This window comes from Myotis brandtii, unplaced genomic scaffold, assembly GCF_000412655.1.
Source record: "Myotis brandtii unplaced genomic scaffold, ASM41265v1 scaffold115, whole genome shotgun sequence".
In the NCBI taxonomy this organism is placed as follows: Eukaryota; Metazoa; Chordata; class Mammalia; order Chiroptera; family Vespertilionidae; genus Myotis; species Myotis brandtii.
This window is the reverse complement of record NW_005353967.1, coordinates 6118901-6134486: the sequence shown is the minus strand read 5'-3', so window position 1 is coordinate 6134486 and position 15586 is coordinate 6118901. Positions and strand designations below refer to the sequence as shown.

The 15586-nt window shown below is 47.2% G+C and overlaps 2 pseudogenes; both read left to right on the top strand.

Moving 5' to 3' along the window:
- The first annotated feature begins 8944 nt into the window (after positions 1-8944).
- On the top strand, positions 8945-9463 carry LOC102246793 (annotated as a pseudogene).
- A 567-nt stretch (positions 9464-10030) lies between these two features.
- Positions 10031-10531, top strand: LOC102246484 (annotated as a pseudogene).
- The last annotated feature ends 5055 nt before the right edge of the window (positions 10532-15586 follow it).

Here is a 15586-nt window from a genome sequence, read left to right as displayed (position 1 = left end):
AAAAAGACCGTACCCTTTTATGTAATGATGTTTACTTTGAATTTATATTAGTTCACACAAACACTCCATCCATGCTTTTGTTCCGGCCCTCCGGTCCAGTTTAAGAACCCATTGTGGCCCTCGAGTCAAAAAGTTTGCCCACCCCTGTTCTAGCCGCACCAGCTCCTGTTGGCCCAGCCACGGAGGAGACCCCAGGCCTCTCTGCATAGGCCAGAGGGAGTTGGCACAGGGCTATACTTTTTGAGGGGAGGCGTGGAAAGGCCAGTGCCTAACTTTGGGAAAATTACTCTGGGTTGGTAGCCCTGGGCGCTATCGTGATGAGCTGATGGCCCTAACCCTGGGAAAGATGAGGTGGCTTGGAAGCAGGTGGAGATGCAAGATCATGGCAGAGACGGTGCTCCCCAAACCCCACCCCAGATCGTTCGCTTCCCCAGCCTCCCTTGAGTAGGTGTGGCCTGTGGGAGTGAGGAGTGGGATACAAAGAGCTTCTAAAGCAGATGACCGGCTCCCCAGGGGGAAAGCAGCTCCCACACTGCCACCTCCCAGGGGGAAAGCAGCCCCCACACTGCCACCCCTGTGCTCTGAGCAAGAACGGGCATCGCTGAGTCCAGCCGTCACACCTGCACTCGGGGCGAAGCTGCTCACCTGCTGTGGAAATGGCTCAGGGCAGTGAACAACACCAGGACTGAAGGTGACGAGGACGTGCCCCTGCCATCGAGGCCAGCGAGGCCTCCATTCAGAGGCTCAGCCTCCTCATGGGAGGCACCGCTCAAGGCCCAGGAAGGAAGCGATGGCTCTCGTGGGGGCACTGGCTGTGACTCCTGTCACCATGACGAGGCTCCCGGAAAACCTCTCTCGGCTGAATTATCCTTTGTAACCGGAAATGCTGTTTCTCTGTCACCTGAGCTATCATTTATGATAGGAGACCCGCTTCCTCTATCACCCGAGTTATCATTTATGGCTGACAACATCATGTTCTCCAAGACCTGGGTTATTTATGACTAGAAACCTTCCTCCTCCAAAATCTGAGCTATCACGTGACCGGAAACATTTTGTGTATAATCACCTGAATTATCATTTATGACTGGAAATGTTGCTTCTCTCTCACCTGAGTTTTGATTGAGAACAGGAGACATTCTTCCTCTATAACCTGAGTTATCATTTATGACTAAAAACAGTTGTTCTCTATAAAACAAAGACTGGAAACATTTTGTTTTCTGTCACCTGAATTCTCATTTATGATTGGAAATATTTTACTTTCACCTGAGTTATCGTTTATGACTGAATACGTTCTTGCTTTATCACCAGTTACCTTTTATGACTGAAAAATTCTTCCCCTAGAACCCGAGTTGTCATTATGACTGAAAACCTTCCTCCTGTATGACCTGAGTTACTACTTATGATTGAAAATATTTTGTTCTATTACCTGAATTACTATTTATGACCTCGGATTTTGTTTCTCAAGTACCTCAATTTTTTCTCTATAACCTGAATTATATTAATACCGAAAACCTTCTTCCTCCAAAGCTTTAGTTATCATATTATTGAAAACGTTTTGTGTCACCTGAATTATCATTTGTGACTGGAAATGTGTCTCTATCACCTGAGTTATCACTTATGACTTGAGACATTCTTCCTCAATCAGCCAAGTTATCATTATGACTGAAAACATTTTATTCTCTATCACCTGAGTTACAATATTTGACTGGAAACCTTCTCCCTCTAATCTGAATTACCATTTATTACTGAAAACATTTTGTTCTCTGTTACCCGAGGTAACGTTTATGACTGGAAATCTTTTTCTCCTACTACCTGAGTTTTTATTTATGACTAGAGGTCCCGTGCATGGGTGGGGTCCCTCTGGGTGACCTGCAGGGATCGGGTGGAACCCCGCAGTCCAATGCCGCCTGCAGCTCCTACCTGCCACTCCCGCTCATCCCGGCCCCACTGTGCCCAATCAGTCCCCATCAGGAGAGGTTCGCGCTGGCGCAGGGGAGTGGCCTGCGGGATCAGGCTGAAACCGGCTCTCTGACACCCTCCCCCCCAGGGGTCCTGGATTTCGAGAGGGCGCAGGCCAGGCTGAGGGTCCCCACTGGTGCACCATCATCTAGCTGGGGAGGGACTGTGGGAGGGCTCCAGGGCGTGTCCGGCCCATCTCACTCAGTCCCAATCTACAGGACCCCAGCAGCAAGCTAACCTACCCGTCCGAGCATCTGCCCCCTGGTGGTCAGTGCACGTCATAGCGAGTGATTGAGCAGCCTTAGCATATCATTAGCATATTATGCTTTGATTGGTTGTTCAGTTGTTTTGCCGTTCGGTCTATTTGCATATTACCCTTTTATTATATAGGAGGATGGGAAATATTCTCCCTCTAATTTCATGACTTAATCTCACTTTCCCTCTAATTTATGACTTAAAACATACTGTTCTCTATCAACTGAGTTGTCATTTATGAATGAAAATGTTTTTCTGTCAACTTATTTATTACTTAAGACAGGCAACATCCTTCCCCTATAACCTGAGTTATCATTTATGACTGGAAACATTTTTCCTATATCATCTGAGTTGTCATTTATGACAAAAAAAATGTTCTCTATAACCTGAGTTACCATTTACAATGGAAAAATCTTCTTTTTCAATCATTGGAGTTAGCATGACTGAAAACATTTTGTTCTCTGTCATCTAAAATAATATGACGAAAACTGCTTCTCTATTACCTGAGTTATCATTCATGATTGAAAACATTATGTTCTTTCTCCAGAGTTATCATTTATGACTGGGAATCTTTTTACTCTATAACCTGACTTACCATTTATTACTGAAAACCTTCTTCCACTATAACCTGAGTTACCATTTATGACTGAAAACTTTTTTGTTCTCCCCCTGGCTGGGTGGCGCAGTTGGTTAGAGCATCGTCCTGAACACTGAAAGGTTGTGGGTTCGATTCCCAGTCAGGGCACATACACAGGTTATGGGAGGCAATTGATCCATCTTTCTCTCTCCCTTCCACTCTCTCTAAAAATCATGTTAAAAAAACATATCCTCAGGTGAGGATTTAAAAAATAACCTTTTTGTCCTCTATCATCTGATGGCTAGAAACTTTCTCCCCTATATCCTGAGTTATTATTTATTACTGAAAACATTCTCCCTCTAATGTGAGTTGTCATTTACGACTGAAAACCTATCTCTAAAACCTGAGTTATCATGTATGACTAGAACCTTCCTCCTCTATAAACTGAGTTTTCATTTATGATTAAAAATACTTGGTACTCTACCAATTGATATGTCATTAATTAATGACATTTTTCTACATCGCCTCACTTGTTATTTCTGACTGGAAACTTTCTTCAACTATTGCCTGAGTTATCATTTATGATGGGAACATTTTGACCTCTGTCATCTGAATAATAGTTTATACCTGGAATGGTTCTTCCTCTCTCACCTGTGTTATGATTTGTGACTGGAACATTCTTCCAGTGTCACCTGAGCTACCATATATGACTGAAAACATTTTGTTCTCTATCACCTGAGTTATCCTTTATGACTAAAAACCTTTTCACTCTATAACTGAGATATTATTTATGACTGAAACACTAATCAGACATATCATTTATGACAAAACATTTTGTTCTCCATCAACTGAGTTGTCATTTATGGTGGGAGATGTTTCTTTATCACCTAATTTACCATTTGTAACAGGTCACTTGAGTTATCATTTATGACTGGAAACATTCTTCCCTTATCACCTAAGTTGTCATTTATTCCAAAAATATCTTCTTCTTCTGTAATCTGAATTATTATTTATGACAGAAAGCCTTTTTAAAATCATCTGAGTTATCATTTATGACAGCAAACATTTTGTTCTCTATCATCTTAAATAGCATAACTAGAAATGTTTATCACTTGAGTTATCATTTGTTATTAACAACATTATGTTCTCTTTCTCCAGAGTTATCATTTATGACTGGAAATCTCACTGTATAACCTGAGTTGGCATTTACGTCCTCTATCATCTGATATAATTTATACCTGGAAATGTTTCACTATCACCTGTGTTATTATTTGTGACTAGAAATATAGAATATTTCTTCCTCTATAACTGGAGTTACCATTTATGACTGAAAACCTTCTGCTATAACCTGTGTTATCACTTATGACTGGAAACATTTTGTCCTCTATCATCTGAATTATAATCTATGACTAGAAATGTTGTTTCTCTATTACCTGTGTTATCATTTATGACTGAAAACATTTTGTGCTCCATCACCTCAATCATCATTTATTACTGTATATGTTTCTCTGTCAACTGAGTTATAAATGTGACAGGAAACATTCTTCCTCTATAACCTGAGTTATCAATTATGACAAAACATTTTTCTTCTATAACCTGCCTCATTATTTATGACTGAAAACCTTCTTCCACTATTACCTGAGTTATTTATGACTGAAAACATTTTGTTCTTTACCACCTCAGTTATTATTTATGACTAGAAATGTTTCTCTATCACATCTATAATAATAAAAGTGAAATATGCTAATTAGACCGGACAGCCGAATGACCTTCCGGACAAAGCCCGGGCTGCAAGGGCCGAGCCCCTTGCATGAATTTCTTGCATCAGACCTCTAGTGAATTATAATTTATGACAGGAAACATTCTTCCACTATCACCTGATTTATCGTTATGACTAAATACCTTCTTTCATTTTAACCTGAGGAATTATTCTTTATAACTGAAAACATTTTGTCCTTCCTCATCTGAATTATAACTTATTATTGGGTATGTTGTTCCCAACTTGTGTTATCATTTATGAATGGAATCATTCTTTTCATATAACCTGAGATCATTTATGACTGAAGCAATTATGTTCTCTGTCATTTGTGTTATCATTTATGACTAGAAACCTTCTTCCTCTATAACATAATAACAACTTATGACTGAAAATCTTTTTTCTCTGTAACCTTAGTTATCATTTATGACTGAAAACCTTCACCTGTAATAACCTGAGTCATCATTTATGTCTAAAAATATTTTGTTTTCTATCCCTTAAATGATCATTTGTGACTATAAATATCCTTTATCACCTGAGTCATCACTTATGACTGAACACGTTCTTCATCTATAACCTGAGTTACCATTTATGACTGAAAACATTTTTATATTGACTGAGTTATCATTTATGATGGAACCTCATGGTTCCCTTTATGACTAGAAAGCTTTTTCATGTTGGTTATCTTTTACGACCAGAAAATTTTTCTCTATTATCTTATTTATCACTTATGACTGAAAATTTTTCTTTCTATATCTTTTGATTTATCATTATGACTGAAAAATCTTCTTTCTCTATAACGGGGTGGGGGATGTCCAGCCCACGGGCTATATAAGGCCTGAAAAATCATTTGGTCTGGCCCTGCCAAGGCATTAGGGGTGAGTTAATTAAATGTTTGACTAAATATAGGAGGCTGATTTTTAAGCTGATAATTTTGTATGACCTGTGAATGATGTTATAAATATCCAAATGGTCCTTGGCAGAAAAGAGGTTCCCACCCCTGCTCTATAACCTGAGTTATCATTGATGACTGGCTTCCTTTTTTCTTCATCCCTTGACTTATCACTTATGCTTGGATACCTTTATTTTTATTGCCTGTTACGATCGAAACATTTTTTTGAATCCTCGCACAACCACATCAAAATTACAACTAAACTATAGAACAGCCATCTTTCAGAACTACCTGGAATCTAGCTGAACAGAAGTACTGCAACCATGGATATAAAGAGGAACCACATCAAGACTGGTAGGAGGGGTGGAGACAAGGAACGGGCTGGCCCCACCCCCATGTGTGTTGGATAAAAATAGGGAGGGATATCTTGGATGCAGATACCCCCCCTCCCAGGAGTAAGGGGTCCCAGCTCCATAGGAGGACCCCCAGCTCAGGTTTCCAGGGCCAGGAAGAGAACTCCCCATAACTTCTGGCTTTATAAACAAACTTGGATTGTAGCTGAGTGAGACAAAGGGCTGCAGGAGTCCCAGACAGTTCCTCTTAAAGGGCCCATGTATGGACTTACCCAGACTCACTGGCTCTGAGCTCCAGTGCTGGGGCACCAGGGACATATGGGGAGGAACCAAGTAGTCTGGCATGGGAGGAGGAAGAGAGCTGGAGGGACAGCTTTCTCCCAGACAGAAGTGCTGTCAGAGGCCATTGCTCCTTTTCTGGGCCCTCTCCCACAGAGCCGGCAGGAGGGCACCATATCTGAGTCTCCATAACCTGGCTAACACTGTTCCCCCTGCCCTGGTGATTCCCTGAGACCCCACCTCACCCAACTTGCAGCCTCACCCAGACTCACTGGCTCTGAGCTCACAGGCTGCTTCCAGTGTCTTTTCCATACAAATGGCCTGTCTTGGTTTATGCTTAGAACTTCCCTAAAAGCGTGCTTCATACTTCCTACTAAGTGGCCCCAGACCCAGCTCTAGTGGCAGCTGGCCTTAGTTTGCAGCTTGACCGCTCCTGGGCACCTCCCACCCCAGCACAGAAGTAGCTCTCTGCAGATTGCTTTGTAGCTCATGCTGGGTGGCCCCTGGCAGGGCATCGTTGGTGGCTCACCTTGGCCTGTACCTCTTGAGATGCCCCAGAGCCAACACATCCTGTGGACAATTCCAGACCACATCAAAACGCCACTCAACCTCCTCCACAAGGGACACACTCAAGGGGTGGACTCAGTAGGCACCAGAGCCCTGCTGAATAGATTCTGCTCCATGGTGTCAGCCCCTGCACAGCTAGTCCTCCACAGTGGTTGCAGCTGGTCCTCACACCAATCAGCCTGGGGGTAAATCCCTCCCATTGAGGTGAAAATAGATTCTGCTCCATGGTGTCAGCCCCTGCACAGCTGGTCCTCCACAGTGGTTGCAGCTGGTCCTCACGCCAATCAGCCTGGGGGTAAATCCCTCCCATTGAGGTGCCAACAGCAATCAAGGTTCGACTGCAACAGGAGGTGTCCACAGCCCACACAGAGAGTGCACTTGGAGTGCCCAGCTCTGGTGATCAGGGGGGCTCTGCCACAGGACCCTACAGGACACCTCCTACAAGAGGCCACTTGACCAAGCCTGGGAGACATAGCAGCTCTACCTAATACGTAGAAACAACACAGGGAGGCAGCCAACACACGGAGACAAAGAAATGTGTCCCAAATAACTTCACTTACCTTCTATGACTTCAAACCTGGCTCTCCGTCCCATGAGTTACTATTTATAACTTGAAACATTTTTTTCTCTATCGCCTTAGTTATAATTTATAACTGGAAGCACTCTTTTTCTATCATCTTATTTATCTTTTATGACTGAATCTTTCTCTGTCAACTGAGTAATTATTTATAAATAGAAAACTTTTTTCTGCATCACCCTATCATTTGTGACTGGAAATCTTCTTCCTCTATTAACTGAATTATGTATATCAGAAACTTTTTCTCTCTCTCTCACACCCTATTTATCATTTATGACTAGAAATCTTTCTTTTCTAGCATCTGATTTATTCTTTATGACTAAGAACCCTCTCTGTATATTGCCTGAGTTTTCTATCATGTGAATTATCATTCATGTCTAGAATCCTTCCTTTGCTATTTCTTCACTTATTGTTTATGACACAAAACCTGCTTCTCTGTCTCATTTATGACTGAAAACCTTTATTCTGTATCATCTGACTTAATTTATTGATGAAAACCTTCTTTATCACCTGAGTTATCATCTATGACTAGAAACCTTTTTCTATCACTCATGTTATCATTTATTACTGGAAACCGTCTTTCTCTATCACGTTATCATTAATACTGGATACATACTCTCCGTATCTGATGAGTATCATCAGTGGCTGGAAATCTTTCTTTCCCTCTCACCTAAGTTATTATTTGTACTAGAAAACTTTAAAAAAATAAATCTATGTAGTTTTATTAAGACAAACACTGATAGTGTGGTGTGAAGTTCATATTTAAACAAAGCTTTCACAGGAACCTAGCACAGGCCTAAAGAGATTCCACAGTGAGGTTCTGAATGCAGGTCTAGGTGATGTCAAGTCTGATGGATCTCATGATTCAAGACAGCGTTTGGGGTATTAAATAATTCTTAGGATTAAAAAAGAATTGTTTTGTTTTGTGTTTTAAAGTGAACTACTACCCTGGGGAAGTTTTGATGACCAGCTCAGGAGACCCCAGCCCTGGACCTCCGCACAGGGGTCCTGTGCACCCCTACCCATTTAGGCCTCCCCCTGCCCATTCCCAAGGAAGTAGGAAACTTTAATCTTCCTTTTGAGACCAGGGCTTCTGAAATATTTCAACTCTTTTTTTTTTTTAAAGAATTTTGATTTTATTTTATTTTTTAATATATTTTTTATTGATTTCCAAGAGGCAGGGAGAGGGAGAGAGAGATAGAAACATCAATGTTGAGAAAGAATCATTGATCTGCCGCCTCCTGCAGGCTCTCCCACCAGGGAGCAAGCCTGCAACCCGGGCATATGACCTAACCAGGAATCAAACCGGTGACCTCCTGGTTCCTGGGTCGATGCTCAACCACTGAGCCACATCCGGTCGGGCTATTTCAACTCTTGAAGTGATTTAATGAACTTGCTGTTACCAATAGTTGCAGAGTTCAAAGTTCAAAACAGAAAGACTCCGAGAGTTTTCTACCCTAAGAGCATGGGACCTTCTCTTTACTCTCACACCTCCTATACCACCCTCTCCCCTCCCCAGATACCTCAGCCAGTGGCTTGGATGGGCAAGCTAATATTTATAACTTCACAACTATTGCTTCAAAAGTGTTTGGACAGAACAGACCCAGGAACGCCCCTTTCAGCCTCCGGCCACTCTCCAGCATCTTATCCAGTCACCATCTTCAGAACCACCTCTAAGACCAGCCAACACACTATTGTTGTTTTTACTGCCTTAACTCCTTGCTGCCGATCAATCATGAGCTCCCAAATTCAACAGAATTATTCCACCGTGGTGGAGGCTGTGGTCAACAGCCTGGCCGACCTGCATCTGCGGGCCGCCCACACCTACCTCTCTCTGGGCTTCTATTTCAATCTCCATGATGAGGATGTGGCACTCCAGGGCGTGGGTCACTTCTTCTGTGATTTGGGGGAGAAGAAGCGCGAGGGCGCTGAGCATCTCTTAAAGGTGCAAAGCCAGCGCGGTGGCCGCATTCTCTTCCAGGATGTGCTAAAGCCGTCCCAAGGTGAGTGGGCAAAATTCAGGACGCCATGGCAGCCGCCCTGGCCTTAGAGAAGAACCTGAACCAGGCGCTTTTGGAGCTGTAGGCCCTGGGTTCTACCCACCAGACCCTCAGCTCTGTGACTTCCTGGAGAACCACTTCCTGAGTGAGGAGGTGAAACTCATCAAGAAGATGGGCAACACCTGACTCATATCCACAGGCTGGCCGGCCCCCAGGCTGGGCTGGGCAAGTATCTCTTTGAAAGGCTCACCCTCAATGCCCTAGCCCGTTTGGCTCAGTGGATAGAGTGTCAGCCTGCGGACCAAAGAGTCTCGGGTTCGATTCTGGTTAAGGGCATGTACCTTGGTTGCAGGCTTCTCCCTGGCCCGGGCCCTGGTCAGGGCTCGTGCAAGAGGCAAGCAATCGATGTGTTTCTCTCACATTGATGTTTCTCTCTGTCTTTCCCTCTCTCTTCCACTCTCTCTAAAAGATCAATGGAAAAATATCCTCAGTTGAGGATTAACAAACAAAAAAAAGAAAGGCTCACCTTCAAGCACGACTAGGAGCCTTTGGAGCCCAGGGGCCTTTGAGGGGCCCCTCTGCATCCCCTGGTGTCTGGCTTTTCCCTGAGTCTCTCCCCGAAACTACTAGCCGTTCTTTTAACCACCCTGGAGCCCTCTCCCATGCATCAGACCAAATGGAAACAATAAAGCTTTGTGCAGGCCTCCGGCCACTCTCCAGCATCTTATCCAGTCACCATCTTCAGAACCACCTCTAAGACCAGCCAACACACTATTGTTGTTTTTACTGCCTTAACTCCTTGCTGTCGATCAATCATGAGCTCCCAAATTCAACAGAATTATTCCACCGTGGTGGAGGCTGTGGTCAACAGCCTGGCCGACCTGCATCTGCGGGCCGCCCACACCTACCTCTCTCTGGGCTTCTATTTCAATCTCCATGATGAGGATGTGGCACTCCAGGGCGTGGGTCACTTCTTCTGTGATTTGGGGGAGAAGAAGCGCGAGGGCGCTGAGCATCTCTTAAAGGTGCAAAGCCAGCGCGGTGGCCGCATTCTCTTCCAGGATGTGCTAAAGCCGTCCCAAGGTGAGTGGGCAAAATTCAGGACGCCATGGCAGCCGCCCTGGCCTTAGAGAAGAACCTGAACCAGGCGCTTTTGGAGCTGTAGGCCCTGGGTTCTACCCACCAGACCCTCAGCTCTGTGACTTCCTGGAGAACCACTTCCTGAGTGAGGAGGTGAAACTCATCAAGAAGATGGGCAACACCTGACTCATATCCACAGGCTGGCCGGCCCCCAGGCTGGGCTGGGCAAGTATCTCTTTGAAAGGCTCACCCTCAATGCCCTAGCCCGTTTGGCTCAGTGGATAGAGTGTCAGCCTGCGGACCAAAGAGTCTCGGGTTCGATTCTGGTTAAGGGCATGTACCTTGGTTGCAGGCTTCTCCCTGGCCCGGGCCCTGGTCAGGGCTCGTGCAAGAGGCAAGCAATCGATGTGTTTCTCTCACATTGATGTTTCTCTCTGTCTTTCCCTCTCTCTTCCACTCTCTCTAAAAGATCAATGGAAAAATATCCTCAGTTGAGGATTAACAAACAAAAAAAAGAAAGGCTCACCTTCAAGCACGACTAGGAGCCTTTGGAGCCCAGGGGCCTTTGAGGGGCCCCTCTGCATCCCCTGGTGTCTGGCTTTTCCCTGAGTCTCTCCCCGAAACTACTAGCCGTTCTTTTAACCACCCTGGAGCCCTCTCCCATGCATCAGACCAAATGGAAACAATAAAGCTTTGTGCAGAAAAAAAAAAAAAGAAAAGAAAAGAAAGAAAGAACAGCATTAAGCTCAGGCAGGATACACCTAGGCTTATAAGTTTCAGGCATTCACAGCTTTTAAACAGTTTCTCATAGTCCTCATGTATTTATCTTTTTGAAAAGATAAAATATTCTGGACACAGAATCGCATCATCGTAGATCGCCTTTGACTGACACACCCATCCCACATGCCCACTGGGATAGGCTGCCACCCGCCAGCCAGCGCCCTTCCCCCACCCCAGACTCTGTGACCCCGGGTGGCTCCGTGGAAAGTTTCAGTGGAGGGAGCATTTGCTCTGACTTCATACACGTTTTCAGAACCACACAGCTGCGTGCCTGGCTTAGAGGATACTGGGGCCTCCCTGCCTGACCAGGCGATGAGTTGGCTGAGCCCAGAGCACATCTTCAGACTTAGCAGAAAATACAAGCATGATTCTCTCTGGCCCTGTGACCCAAGCTGAGCCTGCAGCTGTCCCGGGAGCGGGTGAGGACTCTTCTTCCCTCATTTACCGTACGGACTGGTGTCACCTGTCCCTTCGGGTGGTGGGTGCATCTGTGTGAGAAGCTTCAGCCTGTGGGATTGGGGCCCTGTTCACAGGGGGCAGGTATGTGGGTGATGTGGCTGGTGGCACTCTGCATTTCACCGTCCTTGTGTCAGTCAAGAGAATCTAAGTCCAAATTACCCAATTCTTAGGAAACTGTGTACCCACGCCCTGTGTGTTTAGTTCAGCTTTCCTCCTGAAGACAGGAGGGACTGTGCCAGAAAGACTCCAACAGGACGGACAGATGGCAGGACTTGGCTTCCACTGGGCAGGCCTGGGACACACAGACAACCACACACAATTGTATGCACACAACCACATGCACACAATCAAATGCATGTGTTTGCACACACATAATCTCACACATGCACATGTGTAGCCTGCTGTGAGCTTCCCAGTGTCTGCCCAGGTGTGTTGGCCCATGGCCACCATGCTCTCTTTGGTTTTGCTTGGACACACGGTGATGAGATGGCCACTCCCCATCAGTCCTGTGCACGGCTGTGGGCAGGTGGAAAGGGCTCAGAAACCGCCGACCTGCCTTGCAAGGAAGCTGTGAGCTTGCGGGTGTCGACAACCCAGCGTGCAGCGGCTTCTCCCTCTTGCAGAGCAGGGGCCACTGCCTTGCTTCTGTTGCCGGGGTCTATGTTTTCCCTACCGGTCAGCTCCCCAGGCAGAGTCTCCGTGTCCCTCCTGCCCCCAGCTGTCAGCTCTGTCCTCCATGGGCTCAGGCCTGGTCACCGCTGACTCCACCACACACAGCCTGTCACCCCGTCTCTCCTGCCCACACTTGAAGTCTCAGGCAGCTCGGCCACAGTTCCCCACTTGAGGAAAAAGGGCTGATGTCTGAGTGGCCTTGAATCCCACTAGCAGGGACGGCCCCAAACCCAACTAAGAGGCTAGATCTAACTGTTGGCTGTTGCTTTAAAACAACACACACAAAAAACATTTCCTTTTAGTCATTTCAGAAAGAGTTCTTTTCTCTGCCTCCAGGCACGCGGGAGGCCCCGAATTAAGCAATTGCGCCATCAGCGATCCTGACAGCAGGAGCCTTCGGGGATGGGGAGCACCCCTTCAGTGACTCAGTGAGGACAGCAAACTGGGGCCTCCCGATCCGAGGGAGGGGCTTAGACATCCAGGAACACGAAGGAGCCATTTTCCAAGAAAAGCAAGACCAGGCTGAAACTTTCCACCTCGCAGGCCCAGTCTCTGCTGGGGCCTGGCCCACCCTGCTGGGCCCTCCTTTCTGAGATGGACTGGCCGGGGTTCTCACCTCAGGGGAAGACAGGTAGCACTCGGCGAGGACACCACCGTCCTGCCAGAATCGGCTGTTTCTGGCTCAACTTTCTTCACTTTGCATAAACTCGGCCAAACCAGCTCAGCCTTCCTCAAGTCGCGCCTCTGTACTTGGGCCTCCGCACCCACTCAGCTGCGTGTCTGTGTTCTGCACCAGTGCTCGGAGGGGGGGCGTGGCCACCCTGTGCCCACCACTCAGTCCCACGCTGCTTCCTTCTCAAGGGAACAGAGTGGCCTGCTCAGAGGACACGGTGGCCACGTGGCAGACGCCCTCCTCCCTACATCCAGGCCTCCCCCTGCCCGTTACACCAGCTGCTCTAGACTGGGCTTGGGGGGTGAACTGCAGCCTTGCTGTCCACTTCGTGGAGTAAATCAGAGAACTGATGGTGATAATAAGACCGTGCAACATCATCAACTAGTAGCCCCCTCCTGGGTGCGCGGAAAGAGCGGGCTGCCCGCATGGGAGCCGGGGAAGCCTCAGCACCTTCTGTGTCAGGACGGCCGGAGCCACGCAGGCCCAGCAGGGAAAGCCAACTCCTGGCCCACCAGCCTGCCACAGGCTTGTTATGTTTTCTACTGAGACACGCGACTTCTTTCATCTCCCTTTGAAGAACAATTGGCAAATGTTCCAGCTAGCTTTTCTTCAGCTTCACTTTTGGAATGAAAGGGAAGTAGGGCCATTTCTTGGGCTGGACGGACAGATGGAGAAACCGTGTTTGCCCGTGTCCCGACCGTGTACTTTCCCGTTCTCCCTGCTCAGTGTTTACTTAGCACAAGAAGCGAGTATAATTACTGGGAACTAAACGTCCAGCCAGTGAACGAGGAGCTGTCAGGTTACAATGATCAAAGGCTTTGATCTTAAATTGTGTGTATCTACCAAGCAGACCCTTCATCTCATTTTTGTAAGAAATTGGAGTTGACGCCTTGTTTGCACAGCATAAACCCTTCAGTCATGGAGACCCTTAGGAAGTGGGGTGCTCCTGAGCACCAAGGCTGAGCCCTCAGTGACAGACCAGGGTCCCGGGGAGCTGCTCACACCCTGACGGCCCCGCACTCTGAGCTGGCCTGGCCTCGGCCGACCTGCAATGGCTGGGTGAGTCCATCCTGTGCTCAGTCCAGACACCTCATCCAAACGATGCCATAACGGCCTCACAGGTTACTGGGGGGTATTTCAAGCCAAGAGTACATTTTTGGTGTTTTTTTTATTTGTTTGTTTGTTTTTAATGTTTTTAAATTTATTTAGAGAGAGAGGGATGGAAACATTGATGAGAGAGAAACATTGATCAGCTGCCTCCTGCATATCCCCTACTGGGGATCGAGCCCACAACCTGGGCATATGCCCTGACGGGGAATCGAACCAGTGACCTTTTGGTTCATGGGTTGATGCTCAACCACTGAGCACACCGGCCAGGCACTGGCAGGTATTTCAGAAAGTGCTTCTGGAAGTGCTCCAAGGATGAGCACGGTGGGCGGGAGGGCAGCCGCCTGCCTCGTGCATCATGTTATTCTTACATGGGCCCCATTTGTCCCCCACATAAACCCTACTTGAGGTTTCCCTGTTATGCTGGTGAGTGACAGAGTTGGCGCAGCCTTGCCAGGGCCACGTGACTAGCAGCGGTGGCTCTGGGGCCACGGCACGCAGCGCACAGAAGGCCAGGTCTGTGGCTGATGCCACATGCTGTCCTTTAGGAGGCTGCAGGCTTTCAAACACAAAGCAGCACTAAGAAACTCAACCCTGAGAAAGCGGTTCTCAGCCAGCCTTGCTCTGTTCTTGTCTTGAGTTGACGGGGAGTTCTGAGCAGGATGGGAGGGTGGGAGGGCAGGCACCGCTTTTTGTCTGCCCTTAGAGCGGAGGTGTCTGAAATCTGGAGGCTCGTCATCTGTCCCCTCATATTACAGATTTCCATCTGCATCACTGCCCACACTTTGCCTCTGTGGCTTTCTTTTCCTTCCACCATTGAGAGCAGGCTTTCTTGGGCTGGTTTGAAGATTATGCGTCATCTTTATTCTTCCTTTGCTCTGGACTTGTCGGGGTTGCAGTTGGGCTGTTTCCCATCGACAACCTGAGCTGGTCATCATCAGCGCCCCTCTCCTGTGTCCCCTCGGGTCACCCTCACGCTGTCAGCAGGGTCTGTGGGTCCTGAGCTCCCCAAGCCATTTCACCCTTGTGTCCTCCTTGCACTGTGGCTCCCGTAAAATCCCAGGCCCCCATGGGACTTGGCGCCTGGCTCCACTGTTCGGGGCTGAGAGGCGCAGCTGATGTCAGTCCAGCTGTCTGCAGGGTCCTTTCCCTTGAGCATCTGGACTTTTCTCCTTGGTTTTATGCTCTTAGTTGTTAGGACAGTGGTTACAGGTGGGGTGTTTTCCTCCCCGTGCCCTCTGGAATGCAGCGGACCCTGTCGGTCACAGTCTGGTTTCTCTTTTCATAAATCTTTTTATGTGTTTCCATGTTCACCAATATATTTCTCTCCTCTGGGACCCCTCAGATGCGGGGCCCCTCTGTCCTCAGTGCCTTCTTTCTTTTCGCTTCTCTCTCGTGCGCCTGCACCTGGCTGGGCTCACCCGGCAGCTGGGGCCCGGGAAGCCTTTACCCCTCTGAGTTCTGTATTTCAGCTACTGCGCCTCTCATTCCTGATGTTTCTGACTCATTCTCTTCATAACTGCTCCTTCCGTGCTACACCCCCTTCCTCGTCTCCAGAGTGATCTGACGACGTTTCCTTGTATTCTGTTAACGTGGAAGT